Here is a 23788-nt window from a genome sequence, read left to right on the forward strand (position 1 = left end):
TTCTGGGCTTTTGAGAGAGTTTCATGTAGCTCAGGGTGGCCCCAAATTCATCTGTAATTGGATCTGGCCTGTAAGTCCTGGTCCTCTGGCCTCTTCACCCCAAGCCCTGAGGTTACACGCCTACCTTATCACACCCACATGACCACTCCTGCCTCCTCCTCTTATTCTTCCACTTCATCCTCTTTCCTCCTCCTCCCTCTCTTTAGAGTTTTGAGGTAGGATATCAAAGTAGACAAGTCTGGTTTTATACTCCTGGCCCTTCTGCCTCTGTCTTCCTAGTGCTAGGATGACAGGTGTGTGCCACCGTGCCAGTTATATTTGTATTTTTGATGAGAGTACTGTTTTCCTTTCCTTTCCTTTTATACCAGCCTCCAGAAGCCCCAAGTCAACCTTGACCTCTCCCCCACGGCCTCCAGAGTGCTTTGTCATGCTTTATATGTTGTTTAAATATATGTTGTTTGAGGCCAAAGAGCTGGCTCAGCTGTAGAGAGCGCTTGCTGCTCTCACATCAGGTGGCTCACAGTCATAACATCAGTTCCAGAGAAGATCAATTCCCTCTTCTGGCATCATCTTTGGGCACCATATGAACACACGCACATGCGCGCGCGCACACACACACATACAATCATGTATACAACACACACACATTTACAAATATGTATTGAAAACAATTTTCTTAAAATTGTTGAGCTTGACTGATTTACCAGTAATACCCTCTTTCCCTTTGATTTCTATAAACTCTAAACTTCAAAATCTATTGCTTCACTGGGTATCTGAAATTTTTCTCTTTTCCTTCTTCCTTCCTTTCTCTCTCTCTTTCTTTCCTGGAACTCACTCTGTAGACCGGGCTGGCCTTGAACTGAGAAATCCGCCTGCCTCTGCCTCCCGAGTGCTGGGATTAAAGGCGTGTGCCACCACACCCGGCCCTTCCTTCCTTTCTCTTTCTTTCTCTCTTTCTCTCTTTCTCTCTTTCTTTCTTTCTTTCTTTCTCTCTCTCTCTCTCTTTTTTTTTTTTTTTTTTTTTTGGTTGTTTGAGATAGGGTTTATTTTCCTCTGGGTAGCCCTGGCTATCCTGGAACTCTGTAGACCAGGCTGGCCCTTAACTCACAGAGATTCAGCTGCCTCTGCCTCCCAAGTGCTGGGATTAAAAGTATAAGCTACCACTTCTGGCTGTTTTCTTTGATTCACCACAGGACCATAGTTAGGTCATATGCTTATTTAGTATGAATGCAATCTACTTGTTGTATTATGTGAGGTACTAATTTTTTTTTCACATAACTTGCCAGCTCGAACTTTGTGTGTGTGTGTGTCTGTGTGTGTTGTATGTGTTTTACTTCTATTCGTTTCAGTTGGTTTGGTGGTGAAAGCCAGGAGTGGGTGCATACCCTTGTAATCCTAGCACTCAGGAGGCTGAGGGAAAGGCTGTGAGGAGCCAGAGTCACGGGCTGAGAGGCTGTCTGAGGACGGAAGGGTGCTGTGTAGGTAGTTCAGATGCTGAAGTGCTTGCCTAGCAAGAGTGAAGCTCCAATTTTGATTTCCCCGTGCTGAATAAATCAGATGTGGTAGGCAACCCCAGTACAGAGGGGGGCGCGGAAGTAGGACAATCAGAAGTTTAAGGTCATCCCAACCCCACAGCACTTCCAAGCAGACAGGGCTACGTGAGAGCTTGTCTCCAAAAGAGAGAAAAGGGAGAGCTTTGTTTAATTTGGAGATGGATTCTCATTCTAGAGCCCAGGCTGTGAGCACAAAGGACCCTCACCCCACTCCAGTCTCCTGAGTAGTGTATAGGTACATCTCATGCCTGGTAACCCCAAATAATTCAATATAGCACTCTGTCCCTGTCCTGGTGCTTCCATGACACGTTACAATGTTAATAGCTTTGTCAGGCCTGGAGTTAGCTTTTTGGGGGGTGGGGTGGGGTGGTGGGCTATGGAGACCAAACCTCGGGCTTCTCACATGCTAAATGCATGTTCTGCTCCCATTCATTAATCCATTTAATTCTTAGCAGGATCTCATGTAGCCCAGGTTGATCTTGAACTCACTATATATCCTAAACGATCCTCCTGCCTCTAGCTCTCCAGTGCTGGGATCACCGATGTTTGTCACCATGCCCAGCTCTGTGTGTGTTTATGTGTGTGTATAGTGTAGGTACCATTGCTGTGGATGTGTGCACAGGCGCATATAGGTACATTTGCACGAGTGCGTATTTGTATGTGAAAGACAGACGCCCAGGCCTGGGGTTTGGCTTGATCATGACTCACCTTAGTTTTTCATTTTCATTGATGATGATGGTGGTGGTGACGGTGGTGTGCGTGCGCGCGCGTGCATGTGTGCATGATGCATGTGTGATGTATGCCAGTGCATATGCCACTGTGCATAAGAAAGTCAGAGGACAGTGTCCCCTCCATCCTCACATGAGTTCTCCGGGTGGAATTCAGGTGTCCAGGCTTTGGGGCAAGCACCTCACTGGTGCTCTTTCTCTCTTCTTTCTCTCTTCTTTACATTTTTTAAATGGATTTTATTTATGCATATATTTTGCCTGTATATATGCATGTGCACCATACAGACGCCAGGTACCCTCAGAGGTCAGAAGAAGGCTTCAGATTCTCTGGATTTGTGAGCTACCATGTGGGTACTGAGAATCAAACCTGGATCCTCTATGAAAGCAACAAGTGCTCCAAAGTGCTGAGCCATTCTGCTGGCCTCAGCTCATCCCTTGTGTGCTTCTGTGGGGTGGGGGTGGGATCTAGTTTTCTTCTTGTGGAAAAAAAATCTCAGTTCTGAATTGATCTATAAAAAAATGGTCTGCTTTTGCCTTGAACATCCTTTTTTAAATTATTGGATTTTTTTTTCAAATGTTATCCCCTTTCCCAACCCCCCCCCAGAAAACCCCTATCCCATCCCGCCTCTGCCTGCTTCTGTGAGGATGTACCCCTACCCATCCACCCACTCCCGCCTCCCCGCCCTCAAATTCCCCTACACTGGGGCATTAAGCCTTCATGGGACCAAGGGCCTTTTCTCCCATTGATGCCAGACAAGGCCATCCTCTGCTACACATGTGGCTGGAGCCATGGGTCCCTAAAAGACCTCCTTTTTTCCAGTCCTGATGCTCTGGACCAAGAACTCTGAGAAATCAGTGTCCCCAACACATTTGTTAAATTCTTCCTCAATTAATTCCCCAAGACAGTGTTTGCAGAGTGGAGGATACAAGGCTCTACTACTGAGCTCCGCCTGCCCCAAACTTGCTTGAAGTGCTTCTTGCCTGTCCCAGCAATTCTGTAGAGTAGGAAAATACAGCAGCCAGCAAATTACAAATTACAACTCTGCAATAAGACCATTTTTGGCGCACACCTTTATTCCCGGCACTTGGGAGGCAGAGGCAGGCGGATTTCTGAATTTGAGGCCAGCCTGGTCTACAAAGTGAGTTCCAGGACAACCAGGGCTACACAGAGAAACCCTGTGGTGGTGGTGGGGGACCATTTTGGTTCTTTCTGTTTGTTTGTTTGATTGGGAGCCTCTGTGTGTGTGTGTGTGTGTGTGTGTGTGTGTGTGTGTGTGTGTTTATTTCAAGACGGGTTTCTTGGCTGTCCTGCAAATTTGATCTACACACCAGGCTGGCCTTGAACTCACAGAGATCCTTCCTGCCTCTGCCTCCCAAGGGCTGGAACTAAAGGTGTGCACCAGCAGACCCTGCCTGATAGTGTTTTGTATTGGTTGCCTTTCTCACTGCTGTGACAAGATACCTGACAGAAGCGACTGTAGGGAGGGAGGATTTGTCAGCATCCCTGGTCCTGTAAGGTTAGTCGGCCAAGTCCTGAAAGGCTGAGGTGGAAGTGTGAGGGACAGCAGTACCAAGACACCTCATGGCAGGGTGAGGCAGAGAGGGTGGAGCCTGAAGCAGGGCCTGGCTGCAGTTCAAAGAGCCATTTCCATCACCCACCTCTGCCAGGCGGGCTCCAGGCTCCAGAACAGAACTGCAGGCTCCCATCAGGAGTCCTGACAGGGAATATTTTTGATCCAAAGCACAAGGCCTCTGATTTTTACTTTATTTTGAGAAAGCCTCTCCCAGTGTAGACCAGGAACTTGAAATTCTCCTGTCTTACCCTACCCAGTTGGGGTTACAGATGTGTGTAATCAGAGTTAGTTGTTTTCAATCTTTCTCTTTGCTATTCTCCCTACCCCTTCTCTTAAGTCCTGTATTAACTAGACTTTGTCTTTTACAAAAACAAAGCCCAAGGACAAAGGTTTGTTTGTTTGTTTGGTTGGTTGGTTGGTTGGTTGGTTGGTTTTTGGTTTTTGAGACAGGGTTTCTCTGTGTAGCCCTGGCTGTCCTGGAACTCACTCTGTAGACCAGGCTGGCCTCGAACTCAGAAATCCACGCCGGAGAAGAAACCCTGTCTCAAAAAAAAAAAAAGAAATCCACCTGCCTCTGCCTCCCAAGTGCTGGGATTAAAGGCGTGTGCCATCACTGCTGGGCCTATTTTCTTTATCTAATTTTTTTAAATAAATTAATTTTTCTAACTTATTCTCTTGTCTTTATTTTTCATTTTTTTAGACAGGCCTCATGTGGCCCAGGTTGCCCTTAACACTACATAATCAAGGTTAGCCTGACTCTTTTAAAAATGTTTATATTTTATTTTTATTTTATGTAAGTCTGTGCACCACATGTATGCAATGCCCAAGAAAGCCAGAAGAGGGTGCTGGATCTCCTGGAACTGTACTTACAGATGGTCGCTAGCCACCACGTGGAACCAGTGCTCTTAACTGCTGAGTCGTTTTATCATTTTTATTTTGGTTTTGGTTTTTTGAGACAGGGTTTCTCTGTGTAGCCCTGGCTATCCTAGAAGTCACTCTGTAGATCAGGCTGGCCTAGAACTTAGAGATCCACCTACTTCTGCCTCCCAGGTGCTGGGATTAAAGATATGCACACATGTCTCTCCCCCACCACGGCCAACACCCTGTGAGTCATTTTTATTTACAAAGAAAAGAAAGAAAGACGAAAGAGGGGCTGGTGAGATGGGCTCAGTGGGTAAGAGCACCCGACTGCTCTTCCGAAGGTCCGAGGTTCAAATCCCAGCAACCACATGGTGGCTCACAACCATCCGTAACGAGATCTGGCGCCCTCTTCTGGAGTGTCTGAAGACAGCTGCAGTGTACTTACATATAATAAAAATAAATAAATCTTTAAAAAAAAAAAAGAAAAGAAAGAAGAAAGAAAGAGAGAGAGAGAAAGAAAGGGAGAGAGGGAGGGAGGGGAGGAGGAGAAGGAGGAGGAGAAGGAGGAAGAGAAGAGGAGGAAGAGGAGGAGGAAGAAGGAAGGAAGGGGAGGGGGAGGTGTCAAAGGACAGCTTTGTGGAATCTGTTTTCTCTTCTACCTTCACTTGAGTTCCGAGGCTCAAATTCAGGCCATAGCTTTCCTTGGCAAAGGCCTTCAACCCACAGAGTCCTTACTGACCCACAGAAGTAGTTTTTTAAATATGTATTTACTTTTGTTTATAATGAATAAATGTTCTGCATGTATGTGTGCCTGTGTACCACAGGTATTTAGTTCCCTGGGGAATCCAGAGGAGGGCACTGGATTGCCTAGAACTGAAGTGCTAGGCTCTTAGCCCCCATGTGGGCCTCAGGAATGGATCCCAGGGCCTCTGCAAGACCAAAAACTGTGATTAACACCTCTCCAGGCCCCCATTATTTACTTTTTAAAGAAAGATTTATTTATTTTATGTGACTACACTGTCACTGTCTTCAGACACACACCAGAAGAGGGCAGTGGGTCCCATTACAGATGGTTGTGAGCCACCATGTGGTTGCTGGGATTTGAACTCAGGACCTCTGGAAGGGCACTTAGTGCTCTTAACCGCTGAGCCATCTCTCCAGCCCCAATATATACTTTTAAATTTTATTTTATGTGTGGATTTTTTTCCTGCATGTGTGTATGTACACCACATGCATGCTCGGTGCCTGAAGAAATAAGAAAGAAGTGTCAGATCCCCTGGAACCGGAGTTACAGATGGGTGTGACCACCGTGTGGGTGATGGGAATCAAAACTGGGTCCTCTGCAAGAACCGTGAGTGCTCCTAACCACTGAGTCATCTCCCCCATGTAGATATGAGAGTATTAACTTATATACACATACATACAAAAATGTATATATACACTTTATACACATTAGCACAGCTTTGCATATATATTCTTTATTTTATATATTTATATATTATATTTATTAGCACAGCTTTGCATGTGTGCTGTTGCTTTTCATAGTTGAGATTCTTTGGTTTTCCCCTGTTTACTCCCATCCCATCCATGTACCAACCAGGACTGGCCCTGCTTAGTTTCTGACACTAGAGGAAAGAGGATACATTCAGGGAGATACCGGCAAGAGACATTGGGCTGTCCTCTAAACTGATACTTTATTTTTGATTTCTCTCTCTTATTCCAGAGCTGCCTCAGAGGATCCCCAGTAAGTGGTTCATAGCACTAGTTTCCAGTCGTGTCATTTTGGGAACAGGGAATGTGCTTCAGATGACACCTGCATTTTCAAATTTATTGGGATTTTTTTTCCCCCCTGTGGTGGAAAAATTAGATCTTTGTTTAAAACTATTTTTCAGCTCCGGGAAAATTGTCTGGGTAACTTAAGGGTGAAGCCAACAGCCCGGCTAGCTAGAGGAAGTTGGAAAGGAGAGCGAAATGGGAACAGGAAGTAAGTTTCCAGAGGAACTGATCTTGATAGCAGAGGGAAGGGCCGAGGCTGATGCATGCTGGGATGTGGGATTCTTCTGAATGGGAAGTGAACTTCTGAAGGTCAAATTAGTTGCTTCCCACTTCCTTCTCCATAAAGACCCCTCCCCCACATCATTCTCCACCAAGACTCCTCCATCTTCGCTAGGTGAAGCAAGCTTTTTTTTTTTTTTTTTTTTTTTTTGGTCTGTTTGGTTAAATTGTATTAGAAAGTCTGAAGGGAAACTGTCTCAAAGCAAAGTTACAAACAAAACCAGAACAACTGTAACAACAAAACCAAGAGGTGTTTTCCTTCAGCTGGCCTTGACTCACCTCCTGCCTGCGGGCCTGGTGTCAAACTCAAATTCCAGATCAAGTGAAAACCTAGTCTCTCAGGCTGGGGGTATGGCTCAACCTAGGTGAGTGAGGCCCTGGGTTAAATCTCCAGTACCAGAAACAAATCAATACATTGCAAGACCAGGGACATCGCATTCCATACTTGAGGCCTCGACTGCAACGAGACCCTGTCTCAAAACAAAAACAAAAGACAAAAGAAAAAAAATCTTCTACTAGATAGTAGTAGAAAACTTGATTACAGAAAGAGAATTTATATGTGAAGAATCCTCAGGCCAGACATGGTGACTTATGCCTTTAATTCCAACACTATGCTGAAGGGAGAGGCGTGTGGATTTCTGTGGGTTTGAGGTTAGCTGGGTCTACATAGGGAGTTCCAGTGAAGAGGAGTGGTGAGTGCTACCTATTGAGGCCTGGCTCAACACAGAAACAAGGGGCAGAGGCAGAACAATCACTGCGGTGAGAGGCAACAGGGTCTAGTGTCTCAAAACCAACAACCAAAGAATTAAAAACCACAAACAAAATTAAATAAAACAGGACAGATACACTCAGAACTCCTGGCTGTCCTGGAATTCACTCTGTAGACCAGGCTGGCCTGGAACTCAGAGACCTGTCTGCCTCTGCCTCCCAAGTGTTGGGATTTAAGACATGCGCCACCATACCTGGCTCAGGCTCTTATTCAATATGCCTGCTGCACCGCTCCCTGGCTCTCCTCCCCTCTATGCCCCTCTCACGTAGAATTTTGCCCTGTGGTCTAACCTGGCCTGGAATTCATGACAATCTTCCTGCCTCGGCCTCCTAATCGCTAGGTCTATCGGCGTGAGCTGCCATACCTCAATCTTGAGACTGATTACTGAATGGCTTAAAGGAAATTCTGGGGAAGGATCCTAACCACAGGGCTGACTCACGCTTACCACTATTCTTGAGGACTTACTGAACCTGTATGAAGGTGACATTGAATTCAGGGCGGGTCCTGGACTCGCTGAAGACACCCGGACTCGCTGAAGAGGTCCCCTGCTGGGACCTTCTTCCGTCCGGATGCCCTGCTTGAAGTCTGCCCCCAGGATGGTTACTAGTCAGGCCCCTCTGCAGGACTATCTGCCAGCCCTGTGTCCTCCCCCACCCTCCCCTCTCCCACCCCACAACCTCTTTATCTCTCTTCACAAAAAGCTCCATTCTCTTTTTGCACAATACACTGCCACAATAGATACTCTATTCCATCCAGGGCTTAAATCAGCAACCAAAGGGCCGGTTCCTCTTTCCGCCCAGTTCTCCAAACTTTTCTAAACGGAGAGAAGTAATTGCGTTGCACAACCTAACCTCTATTTGCAGACTGTCCTGCTTCTCCTACAAACTGGAAGCCCCCTGAAGACTCTGCATGGGGTCTTTGCCACCTCCCGGAGAATGCAAAAGAAGCTCAGGCATTGCTGTCTCAATAGCCAAGCGGTTGTTTCAGAACAATGAAACATGAAAACAAAAATAATGTCCATTAAAACAAAACAAGAAGGACCAGGAAAGTTCTGGAAGGGAGAGATGTGCTCGTGAAGCCCCTGCACTGCTGTTGATGTAACCTGTGGCACACACACACGTGCAAACATACCAAGGTTCGTACATGAGTCGAGTGCAGCCTTTCCATACCAGCTAGATGTGTTTTAGCAAAGCTAGATGTGGGAAGGGAGAAATATGGCTTGTTCAAGGAAGAGAGAAAAAAAAAATATACTCATTAAAGAAATTTGACAAAACTTCTGTAACAGAAAATAAAGGGCTGGAAAGACGGCTTTGCCTTTGAGAGCATTTGCTGTTCTTGCAGAGGACTTGTGTTCAGTTCTCCAGGGATCTGGAAGATCTAAATCCAGAGGGCACACACACACACACTTACAAATAAAGTAAACTGAGCAAAGGTGGCACACGCCTTTAATCCCAGCACTTGGGAGGCAGAGGCGGGTGGATCTCTGAACTCAGGCCAGCCTGGTCTACAGAGTGAGTTCCAGGACAGCCAGGGCTACACAGAGAAACCCTGTCTCGAGAAAAAGGTAACTAAGACAATACATTTTTGTTGCTGTTGTTTTGAGACAGAGTTTCTTTGTGTAACCCTGGCAGTCCTGGAAGTCACTCTGTGGACCAGAGTGGCCTGGAAATACAAGATCCACCTGCCACTTCTTCCTGAGTTTTAAGAATAAAGGTATGTGTCACCATTGCCCAGCAGGGAAATAACTTTTTTTTTTTTTTTTTTTTTTTTTTTGGTTTTTCGAGACAGGGTTTCTCTGTATAGCCCTGGCTGTCCTTGAGCTCACTTGTAGACCAGGCTGGCCTCGAACTCAGAAATCCACCTGCCTCTGCCTCCTGAGTGCTGGGATTAAAGGCGTGCACCACCATGCCCGGCTGGGAAATAACTTTTTAAATGTACATTTTTCCCCAGGTATTTTATATGTGTTTTTCTGGGTAAGATACATATATGCACAAACTTACAAAAATATAATACTGATTTATGTATAATTTACTATCTGATTAGGGGTGTTAGGAACATTCTCCACTGTTAAGTATTTTTCAAAACCTTGCCCATTACGGGGTGTGGCTCACTCAAAGGCAGAGCCTTTGCCTAGTATGCCCAAATTGTGGGATATTAGGTTCTTTTCTTCCTTCAGTTTCCATTTTTATTTTCCATGTTTGTGAATATGCTAACACTTTGATAAACATTCCTACTAGGAAGAGTGATCAATTCTCTCCAACTTCTAGAACTTTCAGGGCCTGGTGCTGTGGGACTATAATCCTAGCTATTAGAGAGCAGAGGCAGGAACAAGAACAGCCTAGGATACAGAGGGAGTTCAAGGGCATCCTGGGTAACTTAGCATGACATCTGAAGATTTAAAAGCAAGGGGCTGGAGAACTGACTCGGCAGTTAAGAATGCTTGCTCTTAGAGCCGGGCATGGTGGCACACACCTTTAATTCCAGCACTCGGGAGGCAGAGGCAGGCAGATTTGTGAGTTCGAGGCCAACCTGGTCTACAAAGTGAGTACCAGGACAGCCAGAGCTACACAGAGAAACCCTGTCTCAAAACAAACAAACAAACAAATAAAAAGCCAACAAAATCTAAAAAGAAAGTGCTGAAGAGATGTCTCAGCAGTTAAGAGCACTGGCTGCTCTTCCAGAGGACCCTGGTTCAATTCCCAGGCTCACAGCCACTTCTAGCTCTAAACCTAGGGGAGTCGGTACCTTCTTCTGGCCTTCTTGGGCACTGTACACACATGGTACACAGACATACAGGTTCACACATAATTTCTTCTTCTTTTTTTAAAGATTTATTTATTTATTATATGTAAGTACACTGTAGCTGTCCTCAGATACACCAGAAGAGGGCATCAGATTTCGTTATGGATGGTTGTGAGCCACCATGTGGTTGCTGGGATTTGAACGCTGGACCTTCGGAAGAGCAATCAGCGTTCTTAACCACTGAACCATCTCTCGCCAGCCCCATAATTTCTTTTTTAATTAAAGTGAAGAGAGAGTTGGAGATCTAGTATAGTGAGAGAGTTCTTTCCCAACCTGTGCAGGGTCCAAGGTTTAATTCCAGTGTTACGAAAAAATAAAATAAAAATTCTAGAACTAGACTTACAAAAAAATAAGAGGTAGAAACTATTAAACTTTCCTTTTTAAAATATAGTTTTAAGATGGGCATGGTGGTGCACACTTTTAACCCCAGCACTCCAGAGGCAGAGGCTGACAGATCTCTGGGAGTTCAACTTGTTTACAGAGCAAGCTTCAGGACAGCCAAGGTTACAGAGAGAAACCCTATATAGAAAAACCCGATATTGATCTTAAGCACTGAGCCATCGCTTCAGGCCAAACTTCCCTTAATCTGACCAAGTTTTGCATCAACTTTATCCTCCCATAATAATTAATATAATCATGGTCTTATTTATACATTACTCATTTGTTTAAGGAAGCTGGCCGTTGCCTGCTTATTACCATTATGAAACTTTTCTGTGGCAAATGTTTCTTCCTCTTTTTTTTTTTTCTGGGGTGGGGGTGGGGTAGGGTGGGGTGTGAAGTTAGCTCAGGATAGCTAGCTTCGAACTCACTTTGTACCCGAGGGTGACCTTGGGCTCCTGATTCTCTGGCCTCCCATTCCCGAGTACTGGAATTACAGACATCTGACTTTGTTAGTTTTCTTTTTTTCTTTTCTTTTCTTTTTTCTTTTCTGGGAGAAAGGAGAAGGGAAACAGAGACTCTTGTAGCGCAGGCAGGCCCCAAATTTATGATGTGGCTACGGCTGACCTTGAACTAATTCTCCTCCCTGATTCTTTTTTTTTTTTTTTGGTTTTTCGAGACAGGGTTTCTCTGTGTAGCCCTGGCTGTCCTGGAACTCACTCTGTAGACCAGGCTGGCCTTGAACTCAGAAATCCACCTGCCTCTGCCTCCTGAGTGCTGGGATTAAAGGCGTGTGCCACCATGCTCGGCTCCTCTCTGATTCTAAAGCGGGTGGGATTACAGGTGTACCACATCACACTTTTTCTCCAGATGTCTTAGGCAGTGTATATGGTCAGGCACACCACCCCAGCTTGTGGTTCCTGCAGCGTCCGCATCATCTCCCCTGGAGTCTTCCTTCTTTCCATGGCTGGATGCTAGTTGGGAGATCTGATTTTAAAAACCAAACTTCAAAGCATGAGAGACGTAGTTAATCCCAGGCAGCAGAGGCAGGTGGATGTCTGTGTTCAAGCTGGGACTACAGAGTGAGTTCCAGGGTAGCCAGGGCTACACAGAGAAACACCTGGCTGGAAAAACCAAAAGCTAAGAAAACATAGAACATTAGATATTACAATTAAATATTGCTGATATAGTTAAAAAAAGGTTCCACTGGCTTATCCTAAGGAAGACACTGGTCCTTTTGTTTTTGTTTGTTTTGTTGTTCTTTTGAGACTGTGTAGACCAGGCTGGCCTTGAACTCTGACATTTGTCTGCCTCTGCCTCTTCAGTGCTGGGATCAAAGGTGTGTGTGCCACCACGTCTGGCAAAAGACACAGGTCTTACTTAGTAAGCACCAGTTAACCTCCCCATAGAGTCAATCACTCTAATGGATGTTAGTGGGGGGGGGGGTAGGGGAAGGGTACACTCCATCTCTTTTCCTGGCTTATAGGACTCCTCAAACTCAAGACCTGAAAGATAACCGCTCCTCCCTCAGGAAATTGAGGATTCATAAATCTTTTTTGATTCATGAATCTTAAAACATACCTATCTTCCAGTTTTACCTAGAAGAGACCACTCTGGGGTTCTGAACTGCTGGAAAGAGGCCTATATGTGTTACTTGTAATAGAAACAGCTGATCGCTTTCTAGTGTCAATCTGGAAGATTCTCTTCTGCTTAGAGTAAATCAGGGTGTTAGCTACACAGTAAAGTCTGGGCTTGGCCCTCACTGGGATCACCTGGCACCAATGGGCTTTCACAGTTTACAAGATACAGTGTCTGGTGTGTTCTGTCACTAGCTGCTAAATTTCATTCTTTCTAGCAAAGCCAAGAAATGAGCATTAATTACTTTAGTTCCTGAGCTGTTACTGAGGCGGGGCATCTGCCCAGACAGGTTCTCCCAGGGAGGCAACAGGTAAGAAAGATAGTGGGAAGCTATGTGTGATTCCGGAAGGACTCCGGAGGGGGAGTTGCAGGCAGGGAGATTCAGATTTCAAGGTTATCCTTAGCTATACAGCAAATGTGAGACCAGCCTGCGTTACATGAGACCCATCTGAGAGAAAGAGAGACAGAGACAAAGACAAAGAAGATACTGAGGGACCCTGCTCCTATGAACCAGGCCACATACAGAAAACCCAACCAGAAACCTTAGCTGCAAATTTTGGCTTAGCTATGATAAAGTGCTGTGTAAGCCAGGCACAAAAAGGACTGCATCTGGTCAGGACCGTGCTTATTATTCCAGCAGAGGCGAGAGGAGCTTGAGAGTCCCAGCCAGCCTGGGTTGTATAATGAGTTCAAGGCCAGCCCAAGACACACAGTAAAAATCTTGTTTCAAAAGACACTAGAGCTGATGATACAGCTCAGCAGATAAGAGCGACTGCAGCCAAGCCTGATGTCTGGAGTTCCATCCCAGGGGCTTACACTGTAGAAGACCATGGTATGTTTGCATCCCAACAAAACAAACCAACCAATTCCAAAACTAAAATCAAGGCTAATTGTAGCTTTTTAAAACAGAAACAAGCTGGGCGTGGTGGCGCACGCCTTTAATCCCAGCACTCGGGAGGCAGAGGCAGGCGGATTTCTGAGTTCGAGGCCAGCCTGGTCTANAAAGTGAGTTCCAGGACAGCCAGGGCTATACAGAGAAACCCTGTCTCGAAAAAAAAAAAAAAAAAAAACAGAAACAATAGCAAAAAAAGAAAAAAAGTTTATCATAGTAGTTTTCTTTGTTGTTGTTTTATTTTGTTTTTCAAGACAGGGTTTCTTTTGTCCTGGAACTCACTCTGTAGACCAGGCTGGAACTCATAGAGATCTGCCTGTCTCTGCTTCCCTAGGGCTGGGATTAAAGACTTGCACCCTCACTGTACCTGCTACATAGGGGTTTCATAACATTGAAAATCTGCGCATATCCCGCATATCCCAATAATTTGTATACATACAAAGATGCCATGAGATATTGTGATTTGTTATGAATGTTACTCTACAGTGTTTACAGACAGGAAAAGATATTTATAACATATTACTGGATCAAACTGGTGTCAACCTGGTAAAGTGATACAATTTTGTTAAATTTATTTTTAAAAATCGCATTTGCTAGTTTGTAATTTTATTTATTTATATGTGTATATGGTATATGCACGTGTGCTTTTTGAGGGGGGAGGTGTTGATGACAATTGTTTTCCTGTATAGTTTCCAACTTTTTTTTTCTGAATGTTCATGTGTATGTCATGTGCATGGAAGTGCTCGAAGAAGCCAGAAGCGGAGGGGAGGGCACTGGGTCCTCTGGAGCTGCACTTGCAGGTGGTTGTGAGGTGCCAGATGTGGGTGCTGGGAATCAAACTTGGGGCCTACAAGAGCAGGAAGCCCCTTAATGACTGAGCCACTATAGCGGGCTAGCATATATATATATATATACATATACATAACAGTTATTTAACAATGTATATTCTGTGTAGTTTTTTTTTTTTAAGATTTATTTATTTATTATATATAAGTACACTGTAGCTATCTTCAGACACTCCAGAAGAGGGCGCCAGATCTCCTTACGGATGGTTGTGAGCCACCATGTGGTTGCTGGGATTTGAACTCCGGACCTTCGGAAGAGCAGTTGGGTGCTCTTACCCACTGAGCCATCTCACCAGCCCCTAGTTTTGTTATATGGATTTACATGTACATACGGGAAGATGAAATGCCTAGCCACTAAAACATAATGTCTCTCTATGGGCTTTTTTATCACAATGTATTTGTGCTATGAAGAAAGAAAAAGTCAACGTGTATTGGTGGAAACCTGTATTCCTAGCACTTGGGCCAGGAAGTCAAAAGGACCAGGAATTCAAGGTCAGCCTTGGCTACACAGCATCTTTGTGACCAGCCTGAGCCCTATGAGACTCTGGAGAAGTGCAGAGAAGGGCCTGTAGGCAGGAGAGGTAGTCTGGAGATAGTTACTCGGCATGTAGGAAGCCTTGGATTCTATTCCCAGTACTTGAATAAAATAAACTGCAGTACAGAAATGCATAATAGCCATGATGGCTATTACACACTTGTGTCTCCCTGGATCCACGGGGCACTTTATTGCTGTGATGTTTGTCTTCTGTGTGTCTAGAATCAGGGCCCTTGTAAAGGGCTAGGAGTCTTGGAGAGATTTAACTGGACTCTGGAAACTCAAGATTTCCCTCCCTGTGTGCACTGGAGTCTGTTTCTTTCCCTACTCTTAGGAACCCTCACAGATTTCACAGGGCCCATCCTCCAGGAATGAATTCCTACTGGTTCCCCAGGCAGGCCTAGAACTCCAGCGATCAGGCTGTCATACTTCTGAGATGACACCCTGGCCACCTTGGAGCAGATGTAGGTGTCCCCCATTCCAGCCACCCACTGGGACACAAGGCATCTTTGAAGGAATGTTTCTGCCACAGCTGGTTCTTTGCCTTTGTAGCCTGTGAGTCACTCTGGTTTCACCCCATATTCTCATTTCTAGGTTGTAAGGACACCTCCCCGCCACTCCCTCATTTCATAGTAATAATGAATAAAAGCTACTATGTGTGGCTGGTGCTTATTGCACCCAATAGCACAAAAGGTGTGGGCTCTTTTAGGCCTTGATTCACACTGGGAAGCAGAGATTTGCATTCTTGTCTTATAGATGGGATCGGTGGTTGATTCGACGGCCACTGATATATGACACATAAGTCTGGGCATTTGCACACAAGACTCATTTCAAGCCCTAGATCTACCCCTGCCCCCACTCACATACACACACTTTTATTTCCTCTCTTCAATAGTTTGAAGTAGGGCCTCACTATGTAGTCCAATCTGGTTTTAAACTTAGATATTTATGCTGGTGGCTCAAGCATGCTAGTTAGGTGCTCTACCTCTGAGCTGTATTCCCAGCCCTCTTTTTTACATTTTATTTGGGGACATGATCTCCATTTGTAGCCCAGGCTGGCCTTCAACTTTGGATCCTTCTGACTCAGTCTCCAAAGTGGCTAGAATACTTCTTTTATTTACCTCCGTTTCTATAAAGCAGGCCACTGGGTCTAAGTTATTTCCTGTTAGTCACTTGGAAGTTCAGGAAGCTGGCAAGTGAAAAGGAATAAACAGACTATTTCTTTGTCACCAACCCTGTCCCTCTACCTGTCCCCGCAACCCATAACCTCCCTCACTCCCTAGCTTGTACTCTGTATTATGCCAAGTACTTGAAGTCTTCTTTCTCTTTCTTTCTTTCCTTTCTTTTTAAAGACAGGACTTCTCTACAAAGTCTAGATTAGCTTGGGACTCCTTATGTAAACCAGGATGTGTCAAAGTCAGAGCTCCACCTGCCTCTGTTTCCCCAGAGTGGGGATTAAAGGCGTGTATCACAGGTCTGGCTGCTAAAAGTCAACTGTTCCATGAATTAGAGGAATGTCCCTTCTTGCCCTATAGGCAAATTGTCCTCTCCCAAGTTTTTGATGTTGTTTTGAGATAAGGTCTGTAGATCCAGGCAGTCCAGCAACTATGTAGACTAGGCTAGCCTTAAAGTCACCAAGATCTGCTTGCTTCGACTCCCCAAGTTCTGGGGTTAAAGACCTGTGCCTTGACACCTGGCTCCATCCCATGCTCTTGGCTGGCACATCCCTATTTATCTAGAAGTGACTTCCAGGAAACCTTCAATGGCCAGCCTTGCCCAAGCCCCTGTGAAGTGCTTTCTCAATGCCCTCATACGGCATCTAGCTATCTGTTGTCTCTCCCAGCCCCACCCCAACCCCTTTTTTTGAGGAGTCTCAGATAGCCCAGCCTAGAACTGGCTACATAGCTTGGGCTGGCCTTGAACTTCTGCTCTTCCTGTCTCTACCTTCCAGAAGCTGGGATTTCAATCCATGCACAACTGTGCCTCCCTCTTTTTAGTTTTGTTGAGACAAAGTCTTGCCATAATGGCCTTGGCTAATATATTATTCAATATGTAGTCAGTGCTTGCCTTAAACTCCTGGCAATCTTCTTGTCTCAGCTTTCCAAGTGCTGGGACTACAAGTATGCACCAATGATGCCTGACTGAGGCCCAGCTCTCTTGGGCTCCTACCAGTTTGCAAAGCCAGAACAAGGAGATGGTGTCTCTGGTGGTTAAGTCCTTAGCAGCAGGCTGGGGAGCTGGCACGGAGCAGGCACAGAAGCGAATGGTTGTTGAATGACTATTTGACTGTCAGAGAGGACTTTATATGGCTTGGGTGTTCTGGAGAGGGCAGGTGATGACAGAACTGTGGCTTCCAGCATTCCCTGTTACAAGGCTGGTGAAGGTGCTGAGGTCACTAGAGGCCCAATGTGCTGAGCCTGAAATCACGGGGTCCTTCTTGCTGAACCAAACTCTCTGGCTTCTGTTTTCTCACTCCTTGCCAGAAATAAATCATGTTCTGAGTGACTGGAGTCATTGCTCACAGCTCCGTGAGCTGGTGTAGGGTGGGGCGAGGGGCAGTGGCCTTGGGGCTCCTGTCAGTAAAGACCCAGGCCTTTGGGCTGGGGGGGAGGGGAAGGAGTGGCTGGTCCTATCCCTGGGAGGCTGCAGTCATTGGGGGAGAGACAATGGGGCTCTGCATCTGCTCCTCGCTGGGAGAAGGGACCCTCCAGTGAAAAGCCAGGGAGAGCAGGGAAGTGTGGGAGGAATTGATGAGAAGGGGTGGAGCCAAGGAGATGCAGCCCGGAGGAAGGAGGGAAGGGGAAGGAAGAGCGCAGGGAGGGGAGAGGATCCAGGCTTCCCTTCAGCTCGGTGACCTGGTCCGGAGCCACTGCTTCCCTCGCTTTGTCTGGGCCCGCCGAGACCTCACGTTTCTCGCCCAGCTGCAGTCCCAGTCCAAGGGCCAGGCATCCAGCAGGTGCTCAATACTTACTTGGGAAAATAAGAAATGTGGCCAACTTTGCTCTGGGAACTTTTCCCCCGTGTTGTCTCCACTCCTCTGGAGAAGCCGAAGACAGAGCTGGTCTTGGGAGCACGCCCAGGCGCCCCATGAATAATTGACCCTTGGTGGCGACACTGCCCGGCTCTGTCCGCGGGCTCCGTACCCGCCCATGCGTCGGAGTCGAGCGGCGCAGCTCTTGAGTGGCGGGTGTCCGGGAGGTTGGAGGCGGGGTGTCCGGCCTGTCCCAGAGCTGGGAGGAGGCCAGGCTATGCCGAACCCCGGGCACCGCGGGGAGCCACAAGGGCCCAGACCTCAGCGAACGACCACGCCTCGGCGCCCTCCAGCAGTACACCCCGGGGTCGAGCCTAGGCCCTGGGCTTGGGGAGGATGAAAGGGACCCCGAACTCCTCTGAACCCCATTCGCACCCGGGTCCCGGAGATAGCAGCCGGGGCCGTTCCCTCGAGTCTGACCGTCCAGGGCTCTGCGAACAGCTGTTTAAAGGCTCTTTACTGTTGAGGGCTCTGCGGCGACGTTTGCTCTAAGTCCCATCTGCCCACTTAAAAAATATATTAAGTGAAGAGCACCCCCCAGCTTCCACTCCTGACTAGGGAGGGGGCAGGCTCAGCCCTAACCTGTATTCAGGGGCTCCCCCGACCCCAACCCCCATTAGCTCTTATTTGGGATAGGGCACCCCAGACTTCCTGGGGGGCTGCTCTCTGGAGCCCCCTTTGTGCCTGGCAGGGACAGCCCCCCCATTTTCATGCGAGGTTCTGACGCTCCCTTTTCCCCCGCTTGTTAATCTTTGTTCCCCTTTTCTGCTGAGAGGAGGGGAAAAAAAAGAGGGAGAGGGAGAAAGAAAAGAAGGAAAAAGGCGTGACTCGATTTTCAAACGAAACTCCCACAGCAAACAAAACCCTTTTAGAGAAATAAAGGAGGAAGGAGGAAGAAAAGAGGGAAGGGGAAGAAAAAAAAAGAGAAGCCTCCAGGCTTGCAATTCGAGTAGGAGAGTTGCAGCAAGAGAAAGAGAAAGAAAAGAAGAAAAACCCTCTCTGCGGTAGAAAGAGAAAAAGAAAACTTGGGCCGAGGAGAGGGGGGTGCTGGGGGGGTGGAAGGAAGTGAGAAAACAAAAGAGAGATAAAAGGGCTGCTTTTCTGTCTCTCTTCCTCTGCGAGCAGGCTTAGGAGGAGCTGTTTAGCATCCCTTCACGTCAGCCCTGCCTCATTCCCTTCTTCCAGGGAGGGAGAGAGCGCGAGCGAGAGAGCGAGCGAGCGCGAGAGAGAGCAGGAGGGAGAGAGAGAGAGGGGGAGAAAGAGAGGAGCCGGAGGGAGGGTGGCAGAGCAGGGCGGGCGCGCGTGGAGGCGGCGCGCAGCTGCAACCCGGGCGGTGGGCAGCAGGAGCCCCCGGCCCGCCCGGCCCGGCCAGCCGAGGGCCCCCAGCGCGAGGAGCCGCGCCCGGACCCAGGGTGAGTGTCCCGCGAGCCCGCGGCCCCGCCAGCCCCCGGGCGGCCCGCGGCGGGGTGGCTGGGGGCGCGGGGGTGGGTCGCTGCGGCCGCGGTCGACCCGCCCCCCGCCTCTCCCGGGGGACGGCGGCGCGCAGGCCCGCAGCCGCGCTGCAAACATGTCGTCTTTTCCTTTCACTTCCACATTCCCTCATGCCGGAGAGCTGGAGCGAGAGAAGGGGAAAGAGGGAGAGATGGCGTCTGGAGGGGGGGAGGAGGAGGGAGGAGAGGGGGAAGGGAAGGAGAGAGAGAGGAGAGGGGAGAGAGAGAGAGAGAGAGAGAGAGAGAGAGAGAGAGAGAGAGAGAGAGAGAGAGAGAGAGAGAGAGAGAGAGAGAGAGAGAGAGAGAGAGAGAGAGAAGCACAGGCAGAGAAGCAGCAAAATGAAAGGAAAGCGCGGCGGTGGCGCGGGAGGCCGGGGAGGCGGCGGCGGCGGTCTCCGGCCCGCACGTGGGTGTCGCGGCGCTCGGGGACGCTCCCCCCGCACCCGGCCCGGGACTCAAAGTTTCACCCCTCGCCGCCCCGCCCCTGCGGCTGCCCACAAACTTTTTACTCCGGGAGCGGGTGGGGTGGCCGCGCGGCCCGGCCGGCAGGGTGGCGAGGGCTCAGCGCGCAGCTGGCGTGCCGGGCGCCCCTCGAGGGCAGCGGGCGTCCCCAGCGCGGGACCCGGGCCCACCTCGGTGGCCCGGTCTCCGACCTGTTGAAGGTGCTCGCCCCGGGCCGGGAACCGGTGGGCAGATCCCCACGGCAGATCTCGAGCCTCCCGTGGCTCGGCCTCCCTTCCTCGCCGCCCCCTCTCCCTCTCCTCGCGGTCATTTTCCTAATTGGACGGAGCTGTGGGGCGTGATCGTCGGCGTCAGACGGAGGAGCCCCCCGAATCGGGTGGTCTTCCTTCCACGACTCTTAGACCCCACCGAGCTGGCCTCGGTGCCACCCCCCACCCCTCCGCCCCAGCTGCGGACTTGCTAACTCGTGCGTAGCGGGTTGTTGGTTTTCTTTCTTTTTTTTTTTTTCAACTTGCCTTTTAAGATGACTTTTATGGTCCCTGCAACTGCTTCCCTCCAGTCTAAACTGTAGTTTGGGAAGATTTAAGAGGCCAGGGAGGTGCTTGTGTGGGCTTTAACTAATCCAAAAGGGTCATTAATGTATCTCTACGCCCTGCGAGATGGTTCCGACCAGGCCGAGCAGTAGTCTGGGTGTGTTTTCATCCGGACACTGCGGAGTTCCTTCACGGTCTTAGTGGCCAGCCTGCCAGTGAGGGGACACTTGACCTGCGGGCCCTGTGCCCTATCTTCGAAGGGCATCCTGAGCACCTTTCTTTCCGTTCACAATGGAAACTCTCCGCCACTGTCCACCTGAAGACTTAACTAGTCCCTGTGGGTACCCCGGAAGCTCACAAAACTCCCCCACAGGTGTGCGGAGGACTTTGTGCTGTTGGGGGTCATCCAGCCAGCTTTGACGCTGCCCTCTCAGCCTTGCCTTTGTACGTGTGTAAGTAAAAAAGCAAAGTTCATTTCTGCCGAAGAGAAGAACTGGTGTATGGGAACAGGAGGGGGGGGGCGGGAAGGCCCTCCTAGGGACCTTCAAAGATCCATGGAGCTGGCCTGAGAAGGGGGAGCTGGTCCTTACCGTCTTTAGATATAAGTGTATTCTTATCAAAGCTGATGGGCCTGTCTGGTTTTGATTTTGACCATCACCTTTTCACTTGTTTGAAAGCACATTTACCTTGGAGACCTTGGCTTAGTGGTTTTTTTGTCTGCGCTCTCATCCCACAAGTAACCCTGGGCCGGGCACCTGCTGTTCTTGGAGCACAACCTTGAATTGATAACTTCCAGCTCCAGCCACCTTGCAGAGCTGGCTCTGCTGCCGGAGGGCACTGTGTAGAGCTGTTTCTGTGGGGTAGGGAGAGTGGACAGTCTGGCCTGGTTTCCCAAGTGACCGTGTGCCAAGAGTTTCAGTGAGTTGGGGTGGGGACAGACTGTCATCTAGAGTGCCTTGGTTGTCTTCTCCGAGCTGTTCTGAGCTGACCCTTGGCCCCATGGTGTACCAGGCATTTGTTTGTACTCAGGTCCCTTCTGTCACAACCAGGCATTTTATTTTAGGCTCCCTGTCTAGAGCCAAGGAAACAAACAAGGTCTAGAATACCTTTTGGGTTGGAGGAATGAATAATGGGATCACTAGAGATTTTGATGAGCTTTTAGTTTAGGTTTGCAGGGTGGTGGAGAGATATTCTAGCAAGGCTGCTCTTTTCAGACAGTGTCTCACTACCTAGCCCAGGCAGACTGTGAATTGGGAATCCTCCTGTCTCAAGCTCCCAAGTGCTGAGATTACAGTATGTGCCACCAGGCCTGGTTCTAGCATAGCTTTTTTTTATTTTTTATTTTTCTAGAAGGAAATGATGACCTGTGGGTCTCGGCCCCTGGGGGTGTGTGTGTCACATATCCTATATTTACATTACATTCATAACAGTAGCAAAATGAAGTTAGGAAATAGCAATGGGATAATTTTATGGTTGGAAGTCACCAGGACTGTATTAAAGACTGGCAGCATTAGGAAGGTTGAGAGCCATTGGAATCCTGGAAAACTATGAGGAAGAATCCATTGCATTCCAGAAGGAACAGGTGGAAAAGCCCACTACTCCCCGCACCAGTGATGATGTTTGGTGCAGGTTCCTCCTTCAGCATGGTCACCCACAATCCCTCAGATCTTACCAAGGCTAGGCCTCAAGCCAGTTACTCAGTTTGCAGAAGGAAGGGTTCTGAATCTGAGGGCCTCTGTGAAGGATGGGTGAGCCATTCCTTTGATTTCAAAGCTAGAAGACCTTAGAGAGGTTGTTTAAAAAACAAACCGAGGCATAAAGATCATCCCAGGAGTCAGGTAGCCGCTCAAGTCTGAGCCCCTGGGATCTGTTCCCAGTACTTCTCTCTCCTCAAGACCACTATCCTTACAGCTGCTAAGGCTTCCCAGCCACACATAGTTCAGAGAACATGGCTGTGAGGACATGAAGCCGTGGCCTGGTAGGACGTGTACAGGCTGAGGTAACATTGCCCTATTCTCTAGGTATGCCGAACACGTTGCTCTGGATGGCCGGGCAGGCCAGGGCAATTATTGGGAGAGCTTGCTATTTTAACACCGACTTCTTTAAGTCTAGCAGTATGGCAGAGTAGAAGTTTAGTCATCAGGATGTTCCCAAATTACTGGGTTTTGATCCTGGATACTTTCTTCATACTTTGTACTTATGCTTGGTTTATTTAGGGTTGACCAGAGGGGAAGAAGAATGGGGGAAGAAGGAAGGGCCTCTGCTAGCTGTTCCCCATTCAGGGATTAGATCTGCTGGTCTGTTCAATAGGGCAGAGATCTTGGCTATCTATGGATTTCACACACACACACACACCATCTTATTATTTCATTTACGTATTTATTGCTTATTTGTTTTGTCCACTGCTAAGCCCTTGGGAGACTAATATAGAGTTGGCCTTTCCTAAATACTTGTTGAGTGATGTCCTGGACATTAGGAAAAGCATCTCCCTCCCAGGAGGAGCTCAGCCATGACACACAGAGGCAGGGACAGGGCCGTGATTGATGGGAGCTGCAGAGTTGTGCCGTGATTCATTGTTTCAAACAAGCTGCAGACAGGTAAGGCAGGAGGGGGTGGGAAAGAGTGGATCCTGAATGGGTGGAGCCACAGGGTGGAGACAAGACAAGACAATAGAGAGGCTTTGAATTGGGCTCAGACACTGGGAGAATAATAGAATCAGGTGTTCTGGTCCAGGAGTATGCATATATATATATATATATATACACACACACATACATATATATATATATGTATTATATATATACATATATATAGTATACATATATATATATTAAAATCCCTCAAGGACTATGGGATAGATAATATATATTATCTATATATAGATAGAGGGTGCTGGCAAACGCATTGCTATTCGCCTTTGGTGACCTGGGAAACCTCACAGAGTCCTTAAGTCGTTTGACCTGGGGCACAGCTGGTATCTCTTTCCCAGGCAGCCTAATTGCTGACTTTGCTTCCCTGAAATGATCACGTGGTCAGGCCTCTCCACTCCTGCGATGGAGCTGAGTCTTAAGCCTTTAGGTTCTCCTTAAAGGTTAGTGGAAGAGAAGCTAAAAGACAGATTGTCAAGGGGCGATAGTGTCGCACCCCTTTAATCCCAACACTCATGAGAGGCAGAGGCAGGAGGATCTCTGAGATCTGAGGCTAGCGTGGTCTGCAGAGTGAGCTGCTCCAGGACAGCCATGGCTACACACACATAAACACACACACACACACTAGAGAGAGAGAGAGAGAGAGAGAGAGAGAGAGAGAGAGAGAGAGAGAGAGAGGTAGGTCAGTCTGCAGCAGAGCCTTCATGCTGAGCCAGTGACCAGTGAGGACTGAAAGGGTGTGCTTATTTTCCAGGGACTAATTATTCCCCAGTAGCAGCACCAGACCAGGACTATCTTTGCCCTTGACAAGAATTTAAATGCATGTGCACACGTATGAACACAGGTGATGCTGGGAGGAGACAGATCCAGGGTTCTGCCCATGCGCGGTACCGCTGAGCTACAGTCCTACCCTATTGGAATATATTTAAACTGGTGGGAATTTTATTTATTTATTTTTTTTTGGTTTTTTCGAGACAGGGTTTCTCTGTATAGC

The 23788-nt window shown here is 48.0% G+C and overlaps 1 protein-coding gene across 5 annotated transcripts in view; it reads left to right on the forward strand.

Moving 5' to 3' along the window:
- The first annotated feature begins 18759 nt into the window (after positions 1-18759).
- Positions 18760-23788, forward strand: part of Znf710 (zinc finger protein 710) — a 68692-nt gene continuing 63663 nt past the window's right edge. Inside the window, exon 1 of one of the 5 annotated variants that reach the window (XM_021167274.2) lies at positions 18760-19073. The gene's annotated coding sequence lies outside the window, so the exon portion shown is untranslated. Of the gene's footprint in view, positions 19074-19680; positions 20599-23788 lie in introns of those variants that run through there. The other 4 variants (XM_029480180.1, XM_029480177.1, XM_029480178.1 and 1 more) reach the window with 4 other exon arrangements.

The sequence above is a fragment of the Mus caroli genome, chromosome 7, assembly GCF_900094665.2.
Source record: "Mus caroli chromosome 7, CAROLI_EIJ_v1.1, whole genome shotgun sequence".
NCBI classification, from domain to species: domain Eukaryota; kingdom Metazoa; phylum Chordata; class Mammalia; order Rodentia; family Muridae; genus Mus; species Mus caroli.